Below are 22444 nucleotides of genomic sequence, written 5' to 3'. Positions count from 1 at the left end.
CCACAGAGGCGCGCCGATAGTCTTGTCGTAATCCCATAAGCTCCTTACGGTTATTGCCGTTTCTGGGGAGTGGTAAGAGCTGACCGTGGAAGACAGCAGAAATAAAATTCGTTATGTTAGGGCCCTCTATCTCGCTGGACGGAAAATGCGTAAAACAATTTCGACTAAAGTGAGAATGAACGTTATTAGTCTTTCGTTCTTATTTCATGTTTCTGATGGAACTCAGAGTGGTCTCTATATTCCATACTAATAGCCTTGCAATATATTTGAGGTTTGACTGAAGATGCGACCCCTTAATCACTCTTGAGACGCGTCGTCTTTGGCCATGATTAAAACGGCGAAAAACTCAGCTCCGGTCCCACTCAATTGATCCATTATGCAGCCTTGATAATCATTCCTCACCTGGGCAACTCGGGTGCTAACGAGTGTTGCATTTGAGCTGTGCTATGAATCTACAAAGTCATCTGGGGGATGCCAATATAATGGCTAATACACGTCATCTTACGAAATAAATATAACAAAAGCTTAGCTGTACTGTGCTATCAGGAACAAATGTGCCCGGGACACGCGATTGACATGAACAGCATATAGCTTTATTATCAGCCAGGAGTTGCAGATCACGCTTGTGGAGATGAAACTAGGCTTTGTGTGCTGTAGTGTGCTAGTGAAATCAGCCGAACAATAGCACACTTCGCACCTATAAGCTAATATAATCAGTCGCGCGTCCTGGAGAATTTTGACCCCAGTAGTACATTGCACGAATTATGAAGTCATGGATTTGACGGCTTACCACTTTTGACGACGTAGACCCTCAAGCATCGATGCGCGCCATAGTGCAAACATCGACCCTAAAGTGCGAAGCTATATCGCTTCTTGCAAAAGCGTCACGAATGGAAGCAAGAACGAAAACGCCTCAAATCTGTGATTTCGCAGTACCGCAGCTCCTTCATTTACATCTAGAAAGGAGTAAGGAATGAGCTTAAGGGCGCAGCTCCTCTCAGGACGTCTGTTCCGACCATACGGCACGACCCTTAAGCAAAGCCCCCTTCTGCTCGCTCAACAGTGCAATTTCCGCTTCGAGTGCGCCCACCGCTCTTGCCGTTTCCACTCGGTCATTTCTCCCGTTCCGCCCTCGAATCCCCCGGGAAAAGGGGAAGGTGGGGAAGAGCGTTAATCAGGGGCGGTCAGTCGGCACAGCCGGGCGGCGACGGCCGCGTAATGAGAAAATTTCTCCTTCGCGGCTCGCACCACCTCGGGTCCGGTCGGCGAAGATCGCGAGCGGCACCCCAGGGACCGATGGTGGTGGCGTGACGGAAAGGTCAGCGCGAGGATCCCTCCTCCCTGGAGGTGGACGCCGGTTCCTCGCGCAACGCTTCTCCGGATGCACTCGGACATGTTGTATCGTGCAAGGCGTGACCGATAGCGTGAAGCTGAACGTATGGGGAATCGCTGTAGCGTGCGCGTAACATCGGAACGAGGCAACAAGAATGACAGATATAAGTCCGTGTCGTTCCGGGATAGTTCAGTTATGGGAAGCGAGTGCGCGTTCCCGATGCAATGCTTGTTGCGGCGGGCTGTCCGACAGAGCGTGTGGTAATATTCGCCCCATCTGACACCACTGACAGTCTCATCGTCAACAAACGCAAAGAAGAGGCGCGGAAGCAAGCAAAATATATAAAGGGAAGAGCAATCTGTCCTGCTTTCACGCGATGTGAACAGTACTAGAGAGCATAAACAAGGGATGTAATAGATGTAAGAAGCACATACAACCAGAGGACGGCTACCAATATCTTTCGCAATCACAACTGCAGCTGACAGCCTATTACCCCAAGGAATGTCCTGGGCAAGAAATAATAAAAATATATTTATTTTACATATGTATCCCTGGGTTTGATTCTCATGGCCTACACCCCTAAATAATGTTGCCAGACACAAATAAGCTACGCTCTCTCCAGTGTGATAAAGCTGGACAGGCTTTAAGCTTCAGCTTTGTCTATTTAGAGAGGGATGTCGCTTTAGTGTTTGCTCTGAAGTTTGTCTTCCGGTGGGGGAGAGACAACTCAGTTTATAGGCTTCCTGTTAATTACGATATCATTTCTTTCCAGAAACACAGACTGGCTGTCGGCGGCTCCCAACAAGGGACACGGCGTCGGCATGCTCGAAGCCCGAGAATACACGGAAGTAATGTCAAATAGATTCAAAGTAGCGAACCTAAATCCGCGGAGAACGAAGCCAAGCAATAGTTTCAGATGTTATAGCGTTCAAGAAAGAAGTGTTTCGGTTATGACAATATATCTAAGCTCCGCATATCGCAGCAATTCGTTTTCTGCGGTGCTTCCGTCGTACCCCTCATCTAGGGGGAGTCTGAAGGGTGGCACGTTTTTTGCATACGCGCTACGCGGCGGGCTATCATCCCGGGCAGCGTTCCAAGGGAAATCAGAAACTGAGCTCGCCCTTTCTGTAGAGTGCGGGTCAAGGCGGTATTCGTGACCGGCATTCCGCACAACTTTGTCGGCCTCTTTGTGCGTGTGAGGCTGGGCCTGATGTAAACAACGGATACTGCGCTCGCAGCAAAATTGTTGCATATAGACCGCTTCTCAGGCTTTTTTACGACACAACATCTACTCCATCACACGTGGAGCATACAACAAAGCGTATACGCTCCACGAGCTAGCTTCCACTGCAGACTTCTTAGTGAAGGGCGGATGCTACTAGCGGAAGACAATGGGCTCCACGAAGGGTGCTTTTTTTTTCCATGCGTTCTCAAGCCAACCACGTACTCCTGGAAGGCTTTGCATCGAACTCGTAGCTCGTGCCAAGAAGCATAGAGAAGAGACAGCGGCCTAGGCTCAGTCTTGTTTCCAGAGCCGCTCCGTATGCCCGACAATGATAAATGAGAGTACCCTGCGCAAGAACTACGTTTAAAACAGATTTTAGGCTCAGCATATATGCTTTCGGCTGGCATTTCAAAGTCCTTGTACGCAGCAGAAGTAATGAACTTTATTCAGTTCTCGGTCAAGTAACTTATCTCCCGGGTTGAGCCCCTAATGCGTACGTCGCGCTGTGGCAGCACAAGATGAAAAGGGTATCCGTGAATGGCTTCATTGCAGTACCCCAACAAAAAACTCTTAGCCAATGCTCTATGTATGTGGCATAACGAACAACGCAAAAGGGTCACGACGAGGACAGGAACAGACACACGAAGCGCTGACTATGAGATGAATTTCTATTCGGAAAGAATCGCGTTTATGGGGGCTCTAAAACCAGCGCGCATTTATAGAGCCCTTATAAACGCGATTCCGCTAAAAATAAAAATTCAGTTGATAGTCAGCACTCCGTGTGTCTGTTTCTATCCTCGTCTTGGTCCTTATGCTCTGTTCATTATACTAAACCTTCACCAACTCGCCAAGTTTTCCGTTCTACTCGGTGGATCGCTTGAATGCGTGAGCATTTTTTTTGTTGATGCTGATTCTGTTGTAACTCCGCATTTAGGGTATGAAGCGATTGCGTTAATGGGCTAAGGCCCGTATGTATGCGCAATTGGCCATTCTATTCATTCATAGATCGCTTCGAGTCCTCATACCACTTCGGGCGCGGTGGGGCAGCGGTTAAGGGATGCAAAAAAAAAAAAAAAATCCTATATTTTGGCAAGCGGGTGAATTGTGGCGAAGCGCACTTCATTTATTTTTTTTTTTTCAGTTTCAGCTCATGGCTCAAGTTAGCTATTAGGTCAGTTTCATGAAAAGGAACACAAAAGCTGAATTTCTGCAGAAAATCTGAATCCCTGAAGCCGCTAGTGACACTTGCTGACAGAAATCTAAGAGCTTCCTTGTCCAGAACTCCTGCACTGCACAGCGATAAAAATTCCAAAGTTTCGAATGCAGAGGATGCGGTACAACACACGCAATTTTCGTTTTAAAGCACATAAAAAAATTCCAGATGCTTACGTAAGGGCTTAACGCGGCTTATTGCAGTAAAAACTGTTTGCAGTTTTCACGAACAGTCAGCGTTGAAACTGAAGACGTGGCAAACATGGTCATCGACGTCACCATGCTCAACGTTTACTCAGATGTTCGTTAATACTAGTAAGGAAGAAGTGGGAGGAAAGCTGTGTAATGCGTTACTGGGCGGCAGCTAAGATATTTCTTTCGCTACGCTCTGTCACTATCACTGCCACGCGCGGAAGGAAGAAATTGAGAGACTTGAAAGAATCGAAAAGAAAGACCCGCGTCGCGGAAAGCGTGTCGGCCGACCATGGCGACCTCTCACAAATACTCCATAGACTATTGTCTATAAAGCCTATAGACTTTCTGTAGACAAATCCTGTATAGTAGTCAATAGACAGCACAAATCCTATAGACAGTCTCTAAGCAATCTACATATTCATGGCCATGCACTTTTAGTAGGCTTTTGTCTATACACGGTTATAGACTATAAATGGGCCAAAGTAAATATCTATAGGAAGGCAATGGAGTCTATTAGAAGTCTACAGAAAGTCAATAGACGGTTTTTGGTTTGGTTTATGGGGTTTAACGTCCCAAAGCGACTAAGGCTGTGAGAGACGCCGTAGTGGAGGGCTCCGGAAATTTTGACCACCTGGGGTTCTTTAACGTGCACTGACATCGCACAGTACACGAGCCTCCAGAATTTCTCCTCCAAAGAAATTGCAGCCGCCGCGGCCGGGATCGAACCCGCGTCTTTCGGGACAGCAGCCGAGCACCATAACCGCTGAGCCACCGCGGCGGCTAAGTCAATAGACGATTTTTATAATGCATGGTTGTTTCTGAAAAAAATTAATATTGCGTTTTAGGAAAACAAAGGGTGCAGTAACTGCGTCGACACCTCAACCGCATCGTTAGGGAAGTGTTATGATCGGGCACCGACCTCAAGCCCGAGAGGGATTTTCACGCAGGACCTCGTGTGAGATCTGAACAGGCGTGCTTCAAAGCCATCATCCTGAGTGTCGCCACAGCGGCGGCGTGAACAGCGGAAGAGTCTTCCTTTGGTTGAAGAAGAAAGGGCTCACGGACCAGTAGCTTTGGCGAGGCGAGTTAATTGCGTCGTTGGGGAAGAGGCCTTCTCCCCCGTGCAGAACAACGGCAGCCGTCCGCTTCCATCTCCTTGACGCGCGCGGTTCAAAGTTGGTGGCCTTGCTGAGCACAGTACCCTGGTAAACGACCGATGCATACAAGGCCGGTTATCCATAGTAGTGCATTTCACTCCGCCACCATCGGAAAAGCTGGGAGACGGCGACAGGGTTGACATCGCAATCGGAAGTGCGGGCCCTCGCCACCAGAACCACTGCGAGAGGGCACCAGTGCCACCTCCTGCGGAGGGCGGCCTCCCAAGTCACCTTGTGTGGCCGCTTGATTGGACACTGATCAATTCAGAGATTCCCCGGCTAGGGATCTTGGGAATTTGGAGTGTATTTAGGCAGCGGAACAGCGTGAGCGTAGTGGCGTACTACTATTCACGGGCTTACTCCTCGTCTTTTCTCACGTGCAGAAGTTGACTACTTCAAAAAAGTGAATAACTTGTACAGTCTTCGCCACCACCCTCCGTCTCTCGCTGCTTCGTCTCCGGCAGCGTCATTCCCTTTCCGAACCCGTGTACGAAACTGGGCCATGACAGAAAGAATGATGGAAGGAACGAAAGGATGCGAGAAAGTGGCAGCGCAGTGTGGCTTCCGGAATAATTTCAACTGCCCGGGGACTTTTATCGCGCCATGACATACCACAGCACACCGTGGCACCTTTAGCGTTTCGCCTCCATCGAGACGCGACCGCCACTGCCTGAATCAAGCCCTCGTCATCGGGCTCAGCAGCCACATACGGCCCTCACGACGTCATTTGCTCGCGAAAACATGCTTGTGGATAAGGAACGGAACGAAAGGCGCGTTACTTGTTTCCAGAAATACCAACGCGATCGAATGATAGTCGCTGCGTTCGCATTTGCAGCCAGTCATTTTTTGAGGACGCGTAGCATTCCCCACCGTGCCGCAAAATCCATACCGAACTCCGCTGCGATACGCAGCCATTGGTAAGGTCCGGTCGCCAATCACCCAATAGCTGGGTCGCTTGTCACAGACAAATTATACATATCTGTAGCGCAAACCAGGACAGAAACACAAGGAAAGAAAGACAAACACGAGCGCTAACAGACGCTTGAAAGCCGCGGGTATATCTGAGTGTACAATGACAAAGGGCTGAATGGACGCGAAATGGACAATGGAAAATGGACTGCTAATAGAATACGGCTCCAGGTAGATGTTCTGAGGCATTGATTCCCTACTTAATACCTGTGCTACACGGGAACGTTCGAATGACATCTGAGTCGAATCACATTCTGGAATTGGAATGACATTCTGGCTCGACGGACTCCCGCGGTGCTACACGACACTTTCCAAACGCATTCGAAAACCTCAGCTCGTTTTCAGTGTACAACGACGACGACAGCGGCGGTCCGACAACGACAACGACACTGTATATATCACGCTCAACAGCAGCATGTGATTATAGTGAAATATCTAGTTTACTATGATATGACTGTAGTGGGACGACGAATCCGATCGGCGGACGGTCAGCCTTGTCAACGGCTGAGCGAAACCACGGTGATGAGGCGGCAGTGTGAACATGTTCGCGCTTCTAAATGAGCGAAACGAACGGCTATATTTCATATGTGCACACCTGGACACTCACCAGCGATAAGCGCTTGCCACATTAATTTCAGTCGACGACGACTCCCTTCCCTTCCGCGGCGACTAGGCCAAGCGAGTCCGCAGGGTTGGATCTGTGATTGTGGCGGTTGTGAAGAGCGAATAACAAGCTTTAGCGAATGCAGATGGTCGCCGAGTGTAGTTTTGGCAACAGTGACCTGAAATCAACTCTTGCTTACATCGCAGGGCACGCGTACGATGAACGGGAAACGCCGGTGTGACCCAGACTGCCGAGTCGTGCTTTACGGACAGCAGCAGTCGTCGCCGTCGCTAGCTTGTGAACAAGTTAGGCCGTTTCAGTTAAAGCGAACGGTCGCCAAACATCATCATCATCATCATAATCATCATCATCATCATCAGCCTGACTACACCCACTGCAGGGCAAAGGCCTCTCCCATGTCTTTCCAATTAACCCTGCCCTTTGTCAGTTGCCGCCACTGTATCCCCGCAAACTTCTTAATCTCATCCGCCCACCTAACTTTCTGCCGTTCCCTGCTACGTTTGCTTTCTCTTGGAATCCACTCCGTTACCCTTAAGGACCAGCGGTTATCTTGCCTTCGCATTACATGCCCTCCCCAAGCCCATTTCTTCCTCTTGATTTCAACTAAGATGTCATTAACCCGCGTTTGTTCCCTCACCCACTCCGCCCTCTTTCGATCTCTTAACGTTGCACCTATCATTTTCCTTTCCATAGCTCGCTGCGTTGTTCTTAACTTAAGCTGAACCCTCTGTGTTAGCCTCCACGTTTCTGCCCCATAGGTGAGTACCGGTAGGATGCAGCTGTTGTATACTTTTCTCTTCAGGGATATTGGTAAGCTACCATTCATGATCTGAGAGAACCTGCCATATGCGCTCCACCCCATTCTTATTCTTCCAGTTATTTCCCTCTCATGATCAGGATCTGCGGTCACTACCTGCCCTAAGTATACATATTCTGTTACTACTTCCAGCACCTCGCTACCAATTGCGAACTGCTGTTCCCTTGCTAGGCTGTTGAACATTACTTTGGTTTTCTGCATGTTAATTATTAGCCCCACCGTTCTGCTCTGCCTGTCTAACTGATTGATCATGCTTTGCAGTTCTTGTCCTGAGTGGCTTAGCAAGGCAATGTCATCAGGGAATCGCAAATTACTCAGGTATTCTCCATTAACTCTTATCCCCAACTGTTCCCATTCCAGTCCCCGGAATACCTCCTGTAAGCAGGCAGTGAAGAGCATTGGCGAGATCGTGTCTCCCTGCCTGACACCTTTCCGTATTGGAATTTTATTGCTGACTTTATGGTGAACTATAGTAGCTGTGCAATCGTTATAAATGTCTTCCAATATTTTCACATAACACTCTTCTACACCCTGATTCCGCAATGCCTGCATGACAGCTGAGGTTTCCACTGAGTCAAATGCTTTCTCGTAATCAATGAAGGCTATATATAGGGGTTGGTTATATTCTGCGCATTTCTCTATCACCTGATTGATAGTGTGAATGTGATCTATTGTAGAGTATCCTTTACGAAAGCCTGCCTGATCATTTGGTTGACTAAAGTCCAAGGTTGTCCTGACTCTATTAGTCAGGACAACCTCAGTCAGGACAAAATTGTGCTACAAAAACTAGCTACCCTGTATACGCAGCGCCAAACATACTTCTGGACAAAGTAGTTTAAAATAAAGTGCTGGTCACGACGGAGGAAACCGGGACAAGAAGCGAGAAGCGCCGGTCCTGCTCGATGTCAACAACCCCGCTGTCAAATGTTTCTCAGGCGTGCGATCGCACCATCGGTTCCCACACATTGTCGCAATGCGTAAACAAGCACGGGTACAACCGGTAAAAAATAAAACAGGTTGTTTAATAGAACTATAGCGCAGATTGCGTTTTATGTCATGAAAACGAGCACTAGCTGTTCGTACGCAGCGATGTAAACAACAGTATGAGTGCAGTAGTCCTCATCGGCGCACTCCTGGGGAAATTTCATGCTGACGCGGTAAATATTCATTGGTGCAATATTATCTTCAAGCACTCCCTTAGAAAGAGCACGAGCTATTTGCTGAACAAACAGCAGAAAAAAGCGAGCAGCGGGTATCAAAATGAACAGCCACAGAGCCGAAAGCAGTCGCGCGGCTGTGGGCGGGACGAAGCGACGGAAGCGGCGACGGCTATTGGTCGGTTCGGGCTGTCTTCGCGTTTCCAAGGCATTCCAAAATCTCAAATGTCTTCGCGGAGCTCCGTCGACCCGAATGTCATCTGAAACAAATGCCGTTGAAAAACTTCGTGTAGCAGCGTTAGTTCGGTAGTCGAGTCGGATGACATTCTGTTGGAAGACATTATAAACACCCGTGTAGCAGGGGTATAAGACAAATAACGGGTGCATAATGATGTGCTCCTCTACCTAGTCATGGTTCGTCTACTAAAGTAGCGCCTTCTACACAAAGACATGTCATCCGTTTATCGGAGCGGTACCATGGTTAAGGAGTTTGCACGCGGCACACTGAGACACTGACAGCGCTTATAACTGTAAAAAACCACCGTGAACTCGAAACCATGCATACCTCTCGCGAAAAAGTGTCATGTTCTGGCTTCCACGAACGCCTCAGCGACACTTCCAACGCTGCCGTCGCCAAGCTACGTGATTGAAGGCCTGGCGTCCTTTGTATTCCTGGTGCGGCTACTTTTTCTTATTTCCAATCTGAAACTTTGTCCTTGTAGAATGTTTGCTGCTTTAAAAGTTCCTTCCGAGAACGAAGCAGTCAGCGGTGTGTTGCTGGTGGTAAACGCGCCTGAATATGTCGCAAGCTGAAGAAGGTAAAATTATTCTAACATGAAGGTGACTTGACAGAAAGACTGCTTCGATTTCCATAAATGAGGCAAGTGTGTATGTGTGCTCCTGGCTTGTACATAGCTTTTGCTTTTTTATTGTTTAGAATTTTAGTTTTTATATTTATACTTTTATTTTCGTTTTTGTGTAACATCTATGACTTAACATCTACGCCATTATTTCCTTTTGTGGCAATATCATTTCATATTATAACCACTGCTCTGATCACGACCACTTGTACGTTAAACACTGGAACATAAACTGCTCTTGCTAACAAACCAGCGAAGAGAAACTATACATCTGTTTCGAGCACACAGTGGTGCCGGGTGTCGCACAAAAAAAACATCCGGTAATTCCTTCATGCGAAATAATGTTCGTCAAAAAAATTGACAGACGCTTCAGCGTGGTGTAGTCAGCAAATTGGTACAGCTTGGAGTTTAAATTTAGGTATCCGAGGTCGTTCACGTATAAGCTGAACTAAAACTTGAACGATTGGCTCTAGATTTTCGGTATCGTGCTTTGGAATGCGGTGTAATTCTATGTTGTTTAGTCTACAATACTGTCATGTTTGATCGACTGCCAGCTGTAGTTCTTTAATAAACGTCCCTCGCTCCGGCATCATGGTTTCTAAGCACCCGATCTTGTTTTGCATTCCTTCGATTGTCTTGCTCTGATCGTCTACTTTCTGCAGTATTTCGTCGTACTTCATTGGAATGTAATCCACAGACCTCTCAATTTATTTAGTCGTTTCCACTGCCGTATCTAGTTTAGTTTTCAATGTGTCTGCCTTTAGTGCCTGCCCTTCTAGAACCTCTTCTATAGCATTCACTTTATCTGATATCACTTTGACTGCTTCGACAAGTTTTCGTATTTCATCAAGAACCTCAGATCCTGCTTTGATATGCTGTCCCTTTTCAGCACTCTTGTCTGTATTGTCCGATGAATATTGCCTGTCGTTGTGCACTCGGCATGTAAAACAAATCCAGTCTGCTATTTCTTCGGATATCATAGCCTTGAATGCCGTTTTTGTGACGTCTGAGCATTTACCTACATGCTATTGGTTTGCACACTCGGAGTATTTATTTATTTATTCATTTACAGTACCTACAGCGTCCAACGGGCATTATTGTAGGGGGGAGTACAGAAAAAAAGGGGGAACAAGAGTAATCTGTACGTTCATTCATGCACCGCGATTACCGGCAGGTCAACAACACTTCCTTTTAAAACATCTAAGAAAAAAAAAGTACGATTCCATTGCATACATTTAATACGCAGGCTCTGCACTACATAATAATATACACCAGAACTAAAGCGAAGGAAAACGCCAAACTGCACCAGACGCTCTGGTGACAAAAACATAAAAAACATTAAAAAAATAATCAGTGGTGAGACATGGAACACAGAAGTTGAGTTGAGAAAGATGAAGAAGGAGCAGTAACAATATCTTCAGGTAAATTATTCCAGTCACGGATTGTTTTTGGAAAGAAAGTGTATTTGAAAATATTGGCCCTACACCTGTATTGCCGGATTTTCATTGAGTGATCAATTCGATTAGACATGTAAGTTGGTGGTTTCATGTATATGTCCCTGTCAATGCCTGTTCTTCCCTGGAATATGTTATAGAAGAGACACAATCCGTGATGTTTCCTCCTGGTTTCAAGCAGTGGCCAACGCAAATCATTCCTAATTGTTGTGGTACATTTTCTGAAGTCGTAATTGCCCGAAACGAAGCGGGCTGCACGTTTCTGCACACGCTCAAGCTCGTTTATGTTTTTCTTCGTGTAAGGGTCCCAAGCAGAACAGCCTTATTCTAGTACTGGACGCACATTGGTCTAGTATAAAATTTCTTTAAGTTCAAGGGGGGCTTGCCAGAAATTTCTTCGAATAAAATTTCATGCATTCTTCCTTGCTCAGGAGATAAAGGTTTCATGCATGCCAAACAATCAACTTTCGACACTTTTTCTCACACGTAAAGAGGCAAATATGTGTTATCGCACAAAACTTGAGAGGGCACTTAAGCTTCTCCTTAAGGGTATGACCCGATATTATTAATGGTTTATTACTTATACATGTGGAATTAGTCATCCTGTGCTTCACATTCATAGATCCCTGGGAGTGCTCATACCACTCCTTCCGCAGTGATGCAGCTGTTAGGCGAAGCGCCACTGCCCTGCGATGGCAGGTGCTGTTGCTCTTCCCGAGCAACCTCTTGCCACCAATCATTAATTTAATCGCCAACTGCCACGCTGGGCAGGTTTAGATGACGCCACGAGTTCACGCTACCTAGGTGGCCCACCTGCCACGCAGGGGGATGCTACACAGCCACCCAGCTCTTCAAGGTAGCAAAGGGACCGCAAAGGCAAAGGCTAAGCGGCTGAGTGCAAATTGTGGTGCTAACTCACTACAAAAGAAAATTACGTTCAGAAATAAACACTGAAAAAAGTTTTCCGGCTTTTCACTGAAAATTGAAAACTTCAACCTTCAACCCTAGATATCCGCTAATTTTGATGCACTGTGTACACTGGATAACTACCTTTCCAGAAGAGCTATTTCAAGCCCACATCCTTCGCGAAGTTCGAATTAACACGCTCCTCGCCCCATTCATGCTCTACAACTTCGGATGGCATGACAGAGCTCACTGTCCGAACTGTCCACATATCAGGACAGACGCAGAACGCATTCACTAGTCATGCAACACTGTCATTACCTCTCCTTATTTCCGTTATCTTCCTCCTCCTTCATGGAGTGCTTGGCTTCACTCGGTCTCGGCAGATCATCAGCGGGCCTCTGCGGAGCAAGCGCTCTTCTTCACTGGGCCTTAGTGCTGGCCTCATATAAAGTTTTTTCCCCCTTCCTCCCCTACTCCTCCTCGGGTATAAATCGAGTTTAAACTAATTTTTAAGAACTTTGACTGTGGTGCGAAAATTGGGTAAGACGGAATTCTGCCCAAACACAAAGGTCGCTAAGGAGGAGGAGGAGGAGGATATAGAAGAGGAAAGGCAGGGAGGTTAACCGAAATAATAATCGGTTTGCTACTAAAGAAAACATAATGTCATGAGTGGTCTGGAGGAACGATTGGTGTCTAGCACAGCGGATGTTTTGAAGGAAAAATTGACAGAAAGGAAGATAAGAGCCCGATAAGCACGAGCTCTAATCGTTCGTAAATTCCTGCACCTATAGCTCTCAAGTACGACGTCAGAGACTGTTCTCAGCAGGACCACTTAACATTCCGGATTCTGCAGTCAGCTGCACTCATCACAAAGCTCATCTCCGCTGCTGGTGTGATACATGTACCACTTACACACTAGATTTCAAACTTTTCAACCTTTTCAGTCTTCTGAATGGAGTCGGGAAATGCTAAAAAGGCAATAAAGTATGAAGGACAGAGCAGGCTAGGAACTCAGAAATCCATTGGTTTTGTACGTCACGTTTGCTTCAATTTAAGCCTAATTATTCTTTGTGATCATCTCCTGTGCTTATCCCCGTCACTCGCTGTTCTTTGCAGCCTCTGTAGCATCAATACGGTTTGTGATGTGCCAAAAGAAAGGGAATGCCACCACTGCATAATGAGAGGTTAAAAAAAAATTGCATACAGTTTAGCATGGCTAAGCGCAGAATATTGTGCAGTAGCACTAGTTACGGTGGGTATTTAAGGTCTTTACGCGCTGTGAATACGAAAGTCTTCTTTGACTTAAAGGTCTTCAAAATAAAGGCCTTAACCATGAAGGCGTTTTACCTAAAGGTGTTTGACAAAAAGGTTTTTACCACAAAGGCCTTTGGCTAGAGGTCTTTTCCCTGAGGGCATTTACCTTGAAGGCCTTCAGTCAGGTGTACCCTTCATCTCGGTGAAGGCCTGACAGGTGTACACGCCAGCCAGGTTGCTCGCAACCCGGTTTGTTGGGGAGCCGCCTGTCACATAGTATATAGCTTCAGAGACGTAGTACAGTCGCGGACAGAACAGTATCGACCATGCTTCGGCGGTCAAAGCCTTCTGATTCATTAGCTAGCGAAATGTAAATGATGTATGCTGCATATGCAGGTAATATTTACTTTTGTCTGTGCACATAAATCCAGCAAGAATTTCTATTTCTGCTGGACAACGCGATAGAAAAGTTTGAACGCGGAATCATGGTTCATATTATTCCATCCGTGCATTGACAGTTTTGGTCAAAAGTCTGAAGGTGAAAAGCTTTTCACTTCAGCCGCATAACAGAGCCTTTATACGGCAATGTTAAAGACCGAATGACCTTGAAATGCTAGCAGAAGGTTTCTCCTTGCTTTAGAGAAGCTTCCTGCTTGACTTATGTTTTGAATGATCCCATACACGGAGCATTCTAGGAACATTCATTTCGCGGCAGCTAAACGCTGTGGCCTTAAGACTTTTGACCGAGTCTGTACGTACGTATTCTCGAAAACGGAAAGTGCGCCCAGTAGTGCTACTGCACTAAAAACGCAGCAGGATGACGTATGGCCGACAGGGCATGGGGAGCGTTGGACGTTCTTTCTATATCTGCCATCTCTCTATGAAAATCCTGGGGACATCCTTAAAGCCTCACAGTCGCGTAAAGATGCCTCGGCGCCCGAAATAACGTAGCCTTCGCTCGCAACATGCGTACCTAGCTCCTTGGGGGCGGCTCCGTGCATGGGTGAAAAGGAACGGTGCTCCCACCCCACCGAGAGCCAAGTTGCGCATGATTTCCTGGTGGAACAGCCGTCGACCCGCTGTCGCTGAGCGGGCAGGGAAGCGCCGCTTCTGTCGACCTCGGCAGAGCACGAAAGGGCGGCGGCGTCCCTTGTTGTGCTGTGTCAGGAAATCGGATTACGTTCGCTGCCACGAACGTAAGCAAATCATTGGCGGCGCAGGTCTCCGCTCCCGCGGACCTCATTTTCCTTTCAGAAGCAGGACGGGATTGCGGAATCTTCCCGGAGGACAAGAAGGTGAAAGAAGAAGAAGGAGAAGAAGGTGAAAAAAGGAGAAGGTGAAAGAATGAAGGTGAAGACGAGGAAGAAGGTGAAAGAAGAAGAGGAGGGTGAAAGAAGAAGGTGAACGAATAAGAAGAAGGTGAAAGAAGAAGAAGGTGAACGAAGAAGAAAAAGATGAAAGAAGAAGAAAAAGAAGAAGAAGAAGAAGAAGGTGAAAGAAGGAGAAGAAAGCGCTTTCTTCGAAGAGAGAAAACGAATATGAAAGAAAAGTAAAGGTGTTCTCTCCGACTGTGATTTTAACCCACCTGACTGCCCTGAAATCCGGCTTTGAGCCTCACGTCGTGAACGTTTTTTTTTTCGGTTAGAGTTAAGGCAAGGACATTGCAGTTAGTAATGGAAAAATTGCAAAAAAAGTAAAGTGCGCAAGCACACTTCACTATTCTAAAACCGTTGTGCTCCTCTGATGTACACTGAGAAAAAGCAATAAGCAAACTTAACTGAAATAAAACGAAAGCCTGAAGGGGTATTCAGCCCGGCAGGGCATCAGTGCTGAACATCGCTTCTCGCTCAAGAAGATTGCTTTCAGAACAGAGAACAAACTACTTCACGGAAACAGCTGTCCCCCTCTCCCCTCTCTCTTTTTGTTTCTTTATCACTGGCTACTTGTTTTTGCTTCATCGGTGTAGCTACACGTCAGTTGCACGCTGTCTGTCCTGCGAAGAGGGTTCGTTGGATGTCAGGCTCGCGTCTTTTGCACCCGGGCCGCTTTATTCGAACACGAAAAGCGTGTAAGCTGAACGCAATGCTCACTCGTGCAAGCAAAAAATAGTTTCCAGCGCAGTACTTGCAGGATCTCTCGAGCAGTCAGTGCTCAAAGTCTGGCTCGGCTGCAGGGGGTCACTCGAGTGCAGGTGGAGAGGGAGATGAAAAGGGAGAAAGAGAAAGCGGCTTGCTGCCTATTTTACGCATCGTTTTATGCAAAGGGAGAAATCATATTTGAAGGTCGACGCTTGTTCAGTTCATGTCAGAAACCTGAAACAGACGACCCCCCCCCCCCCCCCCCCCTTCCCGATCTGCCAGTGTGCTCGTTGCTGTTACGCCGCCTTGAAGCTGATCGACCAGCTCTGGACTGATTGGTAGTTTAAGGGCAAGAGTTTCCCTTTTTTCTTCAAAATTTTGCTTAGTGCGGCCAACTATCTTCGCTTACCGCTTTTCTCCGCTTCAGGTTTTAGAGTACATCTTGCTGGGCTAGTTGGTGAAGAATTGTCCAACAAAAGGTAAAAACAGTGCTAAGTTTAACTCAATCCACACAGAAAGATGAACAGGACGTGCGATGTTCGAGTGGTTTGTGTTAAATTTAGCGCTGTTTTCACCTCCTCTTAGACGGTCGAGTTTTAGAATACATGGTAATGGTCCGTACTAAAAATCACAGCCAAATTTCTGTGAACAATAGAGAAGATCTGTTTCGACCACCAGTGAAAAGAAGAATGAAAACAGGGTTGCTTGCCTCGGATTCATGCAGTTCCTAGATTCTAGCACGGGGAGTGTCAGAGCCGTTGCCGCTATGGAGGTCTGGGACCCCCCGAGACCTCCCAACTTAAGCACTGCGAGCAGTCATATCTTCATTACGCGCCGCTTAATCAGTGCTTTCCAAGTGCTCTTTCCTCACAGAAGTGTAGCTGAACGGCGTTCAAGACTATGCACGGCGCACGACCAATCAGAGAAAGGTTACTTCGTGTGTACGGCGGAAACTCGCACTGTACGCGACGATCTTAATCTTCGCTTTCCTGCTGTGGCACCTGCTTTACATGACGGCGCTGGTGCCCCTGAAGTAGCTGAGAACTGAACACGGTCGTCATCTCGTAGATTGAGAAACATTAATTCGAATATGCTAAAATGCACTGAATAGCATTCTGCTATCTTCTTTGCTCAAATCATTTGTCATTACCGTGCCAATGGAAAGTGAGGAAGGTGCTTCCCGCCCAAAAACCACGTGACATCTATTCACTCTGTATCTGCTGCTCTATCTGGCTGACTTGCATTCGTTGTAAGATTCTAAAGGTCACGTAAAAAATGTCTTCAAACAAATTTTAATTTTATTCATTTCCGGCAGTGTTTCTGTAAAACGTTTGTTGCGCGAAGCTCAACTGTCGTCGTTGATTAAGAATTTATTTCCCAACATCGACCTTGGATTTGACGGTGAGCGCAAGTTTCTGAATTTTGCTGACGCTTTAGATACTGTTCTACGTGATGTACTGGTATTGAAACTGATTCCAGTTAAGCCTTGATACACTGATAACGAAATGTTTCCGTGAATCAAAGCCGATCTCGGATAGTAACCATTATAATTATTTGCGAACTGCTCTGATAACCATTGTGTAGGTGCGTGCGGAGCCCCACAGTGGTCCGGACATGGTCCCTTGGCACGTCATATTTGCATTATTGATTCCGTTGTGTTACGCACTCCAAATGAAGGCAGTTAGGGGCTAGCTCGAACCCCGCCGAAGCAACTAACGACCGAAGTTTCACGGCCCGCGCACGTAAACTCCTCCCTCATTTGAGCACTTCGGTTCTCAGAGCTAATAACCATCGGGGGTTGAAATTTACTGCAACACACCTTAAGCTACTTCCCTACACAGCATTTATCCACCCTCAATTGGAATATCCGTAATTATCAGGAGTCAGCTCGAAAAGAAGTTTATGGACAGCATTCAAACCGTGTAAAACCACGCAAAACGGCACGCATGCGGGGATTACTCGTCCTGAACAATAGCCATCACACTATAGTGACGTGCCATTTTCCCCTTTTACAAAGAGTCAGGCATACCCTGTTTCGCCGTTGTTAGTACGTACCTCCCCAAAAAATACATATCACCAGATGCTCGCACTTTTAAAATCACAGTTATAGCACACATGACAGGTGTCATACCAAAGCCCACGCAGGGAAACTATCGGGTACTTTTTTCCCCCAAACCCTAAACATTGAAACGATCTAACGACACTGTTCACCTCGGAAGCTTCAATAAATAAAAAAAAGTTAGTAAATGACGCGCAAACTCATTTCTTTTCTCTCTTTAACGGAAGCCTGAAAATTTCGTTGCGTTGTTTACTTTCAGTTTGCTCATGCATTTCTTTTGTCACTTGCTCTGATTACTAGCTGCGCTTACGGGCATTACATACTTCTGCGTAAGTGAGTTTTCATTTAAGCTTTGGATTTCTTCTTGATGCTTCCATTACTCAGGTATTTCTCATTCTCTTTGCACCCCTTCGTGAGCTCGAAAGGGCATCGATCAATTGAACCTTTTATCATATACCTTTACTCTTGTAATGTGGGTCCAACGGGCCACTAAGACATTCGAAATAAATAGAGTTCTAGCATACCGCGTTACTCTTGTGCGATTAGAAGAGCGTGCATGCGCAGGTGTTCAGAGGGGCCAGGTAGGAGGCGCACACCTGCCATGGAGCAGGCCCAGCTGTATAAGATGACCACGATAGGGAAGCGCTGATCGAACAGCAATAAACCTCTCTATTAATAATGAGCAAATTTCGGTCCTCGAGGCCAGATAAGCAAAGGAATGAAATCCGTAAAATTCCGAACAAGTCCGGCATCTAGTGAAGCCAAAGACATGCTTTCGACAACTCAGGGATACTTTCAAAACTGGGGCAGGTGACAACAAAAAATAGTAAAACGTGCCCCTGTATTCCAGACGTAAGCACTCTCCGCCATGAAGGTGTGCAGTCTACAAAAAAAGTTTACGGCACGCGTGTCCACGGGGACAAATTTACTCCACTCAGTCGCCTGGTATACCAACTGATAAAAGATGTTCGCACCTTCAAACATGCTGGCATTGCAAGAGACTGGTTTGCGCGACTTCATTGAAATAAATTTTAAAGCAACAGTGTTAAAGCGGCTGTTTGGAGGAAAAGCCGTGCACGTTCTCACACTAATTAAAGATTAGTCGAGAGGGATGCGACGTCACACGCTGAATTGTGGAATGAAAACGATTAAAACTAGAGTTGAACTGAGGCTACGAGGTCGTAGAGAAACTGAAATATCAACACGATATATAAGTATGTGAGGTTAATTAATCATGTTGAAAAGAAAATTGGGGTAGTCAGTTGAGAACCACTCTCATGACTTTTGGATTACGAGTCAGAAACGCCACCTCTAAGACAATATTGAGGCACATTCGTTAGACTACGGTAAGGGGAAACCTTGTGTGTCTTGTGGTGTATTTCGTGGTCTGGTGTGCCTGCTGGAGCAATTAGAAAGAGGTAGTAACAAGAAAGTAGCAAATAACCATTGGCGCTGTCGCATCATACCCTTAAAAGACTGGCCGCGGCGGCCGAATTGCTTTGGGACGTTGAACCCCAATAAACCAAACATTAAAAGACTATAGACACAGTAATTTTGCTTTCGTATTTTCTTCTTTCCATCTGTGCGTTGTACACTGGCATACATGGAGCACCCTCAGTATCCGCTTACGACTGCTAAATCATTTATTATTGTATTTCTTCTTGACGCTCTTTCTGTTTCGGTTTCATCAACCGAACGGTGGCTGTGACGTGTAGTTGAATTTAGGTTACATGAGGAACAAAAAAAACGGCAATATAACTGCTGATACGTCGTTTGTTATAATCGTGGTTATAATTCTATTTCCTGAAGCAGGTTGGTTTAAGTGCTGTAGCGAGTTCAAACTACGTATCCGCGTTTATATTACACTTTTTCGTTGTCGCACGTGACCTAAAGTCCTACTAAATTTCACAGGCACCGTTCAGTTAATGAAACGGAAACAGCGTGAGAGAAGAAATTCAATTATAAATTGTTTGGAACTCGCACGCAGAATACCACGAATACCACGTGGTGATACATGTAGTTTAGTGTCTAACGCATCATTTAAAAAAAAAAAACATGCAGTAAAGTTAGGTGTCTATAGTCGTTTACAGTGGAGTTTAAGTGTCCCCGTAATTTTTTTGCTGGCACAACCATGCCCCTAAAACTTTTACTGCCGTCTGAACAGGAGTCTGTAACGTAGCGAATCGTTGAGGTGGTGTTCAGGCGTCATTGGATGTTAAGGCAAGAGCCTTTAATGGCTTATACTGCCGTCCGTTAACAAAGCGTGTCACTTGCGTTTAACTCGGGAACTAAAAAAGATGGAAGAAACACAATGATAGCTTTAGATAGAGGAGGAAAACATAAACCTGGAAGCCAAGTTTGACTTCTGTAGATTACTTTGGTATTTAATTATAGGCAAAATGTAGAAATTGCGTTCAAATAGCGCGGACGTCGAGATACCCACGGGAACGGTGTGACTTCACATCCACCAGAAGTCGTCACGGCATAATGTAAATTATCACAGTATGGTTGGAAAAGTATCAGATTTGTGTCAAATTAGTTCGAAAATGTGTAATTAAGCGTAATTAACACTTAAGATTCCCGAAAGATGTATAATTTGGGTATCGATATGGCCACGGGAACTGTGTGACGTCGCATCCACCGGAAGTCGACATGGCATAGTGTCCTCGGCTTTCGCCTCTCAACACTTTAGTTGCCAAAGTGTCCTCGCATTTTTTTGATACTCTCCTATTAAAAATAAGCGTGGAGCATTTCCCTTCCGGAAATTCTGCATGCACGGCGCCGCTTGACTGCATGCCTTTGGCCTCCCGACGACTAACGAACGTTAACCGATCACGCGGTGCCCTTTATTCCACTAGTAATCGGCTTAAACGCCGCGTACGAAAGACGAATAATATTTACATGAAGGGAAAGAGCCCTGTACGTGGTGGTATTAAATTCAAGGAGAGTAATAGAGCATTACGTTCCAGTGTTAGGCAAGAAAAATGACTCACGAATGCTGACGCCATTCTAACGCGGTTGGGATGTTATTATCCACACATAAGAGGCTGATATCAAAAGCACACAAGGATTTGAGCTGTTAAATACAGGCCGCTAAATGTCAAGTAGTCATATTCAGGCCTCTTTGTTTTTTATTCACGTGCTGCATAGACCTACACATATGCAGTAACCTACAGCAACGGCGTCGCAAGAAAGCCACAGTTACAAAAACGTGACTGCTCTACCCCAAGCCCCAGCTCAGTATACAACGATTCACGAGTGAGCGAAAGCTTGAGCAGCACGTGCCAAATCACGAAGTGTGTTTTTAACCATCGGCGTCTTCCTTCGGCGGATAGCATTCTGCTGCTGAACACGAGATCTCAGTATGGACATGAGGCCACGGCTTCGGCATATCTGCGGAGGCAAAATTCACAATTGCCAGTAAATCACACCCACCCCAAACCGCACTTTGAGCTCCTGACCAGCGTCACCCTCGACGTGCAGCGATGGCTGCTCCAGAGGGGCCCGCCTGGTCGCCACTGGCACTATGGGGTCGTGGCGTTAGGACTAAAGGCGGAAATTTAAAAACGCTTTTATCTCCTTTAATAACGCTATTTCCTCCTCCTTCGTGTGTTGTGCGATGTCAGTTCAAGAACCCCAGGGGGTCGAGATTAATCCGGGGCCCTTCACTACAGTTTCCTCTTTCTCTCTCTTCCTTCTTTCACACGCTGCATTCCATCCTTGAGTGAGACAGTTACTGCGCCTTTCCTTCTCGCATAGCCAATTAATGTTACTCTTAACCGTCGGCTCGTCCCTTAGAAATATTTGTCGCAGAATAACTCTCTTAATAGCATATTGATAGTTTTAACAAATGGCTGCACAGCAGCCTTAATGATGCATTACAGAGAATAATTTCGGGTATAATACAATACAATTTACAATACAATTTATTCACCACTTTTTCATACACATCAGTCTGTTGGTCAGCCTAAGCACAAAGCGCTTGTCGGCTGACCTGCATTAGGTGGATACATATTCAGAAAATTTGCTATCCAAAGAAGTGATCAGATAGCAGGATTCTGTCCTCGTCACAAAAAAAAAGAGAAAAATGGGAACGAAAAGGAAAAGGCCAGTAATGCATGATAAGTACATATATCAAGGCAAGACACATGAGGTATGCAAATAGGAACCGTTCACACCTGCAAAGCCATAAAAATGTTATTCTTGCATTGTTGCTAAACATCACTTTCTAGTGCTTTTCACCATTGTTTTCCTTTGTTCATTATTGTACAGGTCGTTGTTAAGTTCATTAAATAGCGCAGGGCCATAATAGTTCCTAGATTTTTTTTTCTGTAGTTTGTGAAAACTCCTGGCTTAATGTATCGTTCTATTTTCCTGAGAGTGACTTCTTTGTGTGCAGGTACTTTGAAATCACTTGCGAAATGTAACTACCGAAAACCGAAACATTTCGCGTACCTTGAGTATGCCTAGTTTGGAGTACTTCTCTTTTGTGGAGGCCGTGTGTAAGTCTGTGCCGTAACTGATACTATTTACTATTCATTTCATTAGTGTATCGATCTTTTGCATTTCATATTCTGAGCATGTTCCATATAAAGTGACTCCATAGCCTAAAACAGACTCCACTAATGCTTTATACGAGGTCTGTTAGAAAAGTATCCGACTTTATTTATTTTTGCGAACACCTGTTGGATATGAAACAAGCGCGCTTACAGCAGCCGACCTTGAACCCTCGTGCGCATGCACGAATTTTTTCCCGCCTGCCGATAGCGTCAGTCGCTGGGAAGCAGCGTTTGAGTGAGGCAGTGCGCACTGCTCTCGTCGGTTTTTTATTACACGGAAAATGGCGGAGCGAGAGGAGCAGCGCTACTACCTCAAATTTTGCCAGAAACTTGGCGATAGCCAAGTGGAAACCATTCGAAATGTTCACACGGCTTTCGGTGATGATGCTGTGAGCAGCACACAGATTAAGCAGTGGTGCAACTGGTTTAAAGACGGCCGCACATCTGTGGAGAGAGAGCCACGCTCCGGTCGGCCATCAACATGCCGAAATGACCAGGTCATTGCCGAAGTGAACGCTGTGGTGATGCGGAACTGCTGTGTGACTATGCGAGAAATTGCGGAAGAGGTGGACATCAGCAATTTT

The 22444-nt window shown here is 46.1% G+C and overlaps 1 protein-coding gene across 4 annotated transcripts in view; it reads right to left on the bottom strand.

Moving 5' to 3' along the window:
- LOC149370127 (adenylate cyclase type 3-like) overlaps positions 1-22444 on the bottom strand; it is a 420278-nt gene that overhangs the window by 230691 nt on the left and 167143 nt on the right. The window lies entirely within an intron of this gene.

This window comes from Amblyomma mixtum, chromosome 1 (genome assembly GCF_055824585.1).
Source record: "Amblyomma mixtum isolate Tamu chromosome 1, ASM5582458v1, whole genome shotgun sequence".
NCBI lineage: Eukaryota > Metazoa > Arthropoda > Arachnida > Ixodida > Ixodidae > Amblyomma > Amblyomma mixtum.
Note: the sequence above shows the minus strand (reverse complement) of the source record. Positions and strands in the feature narration are given on the sequence as shown.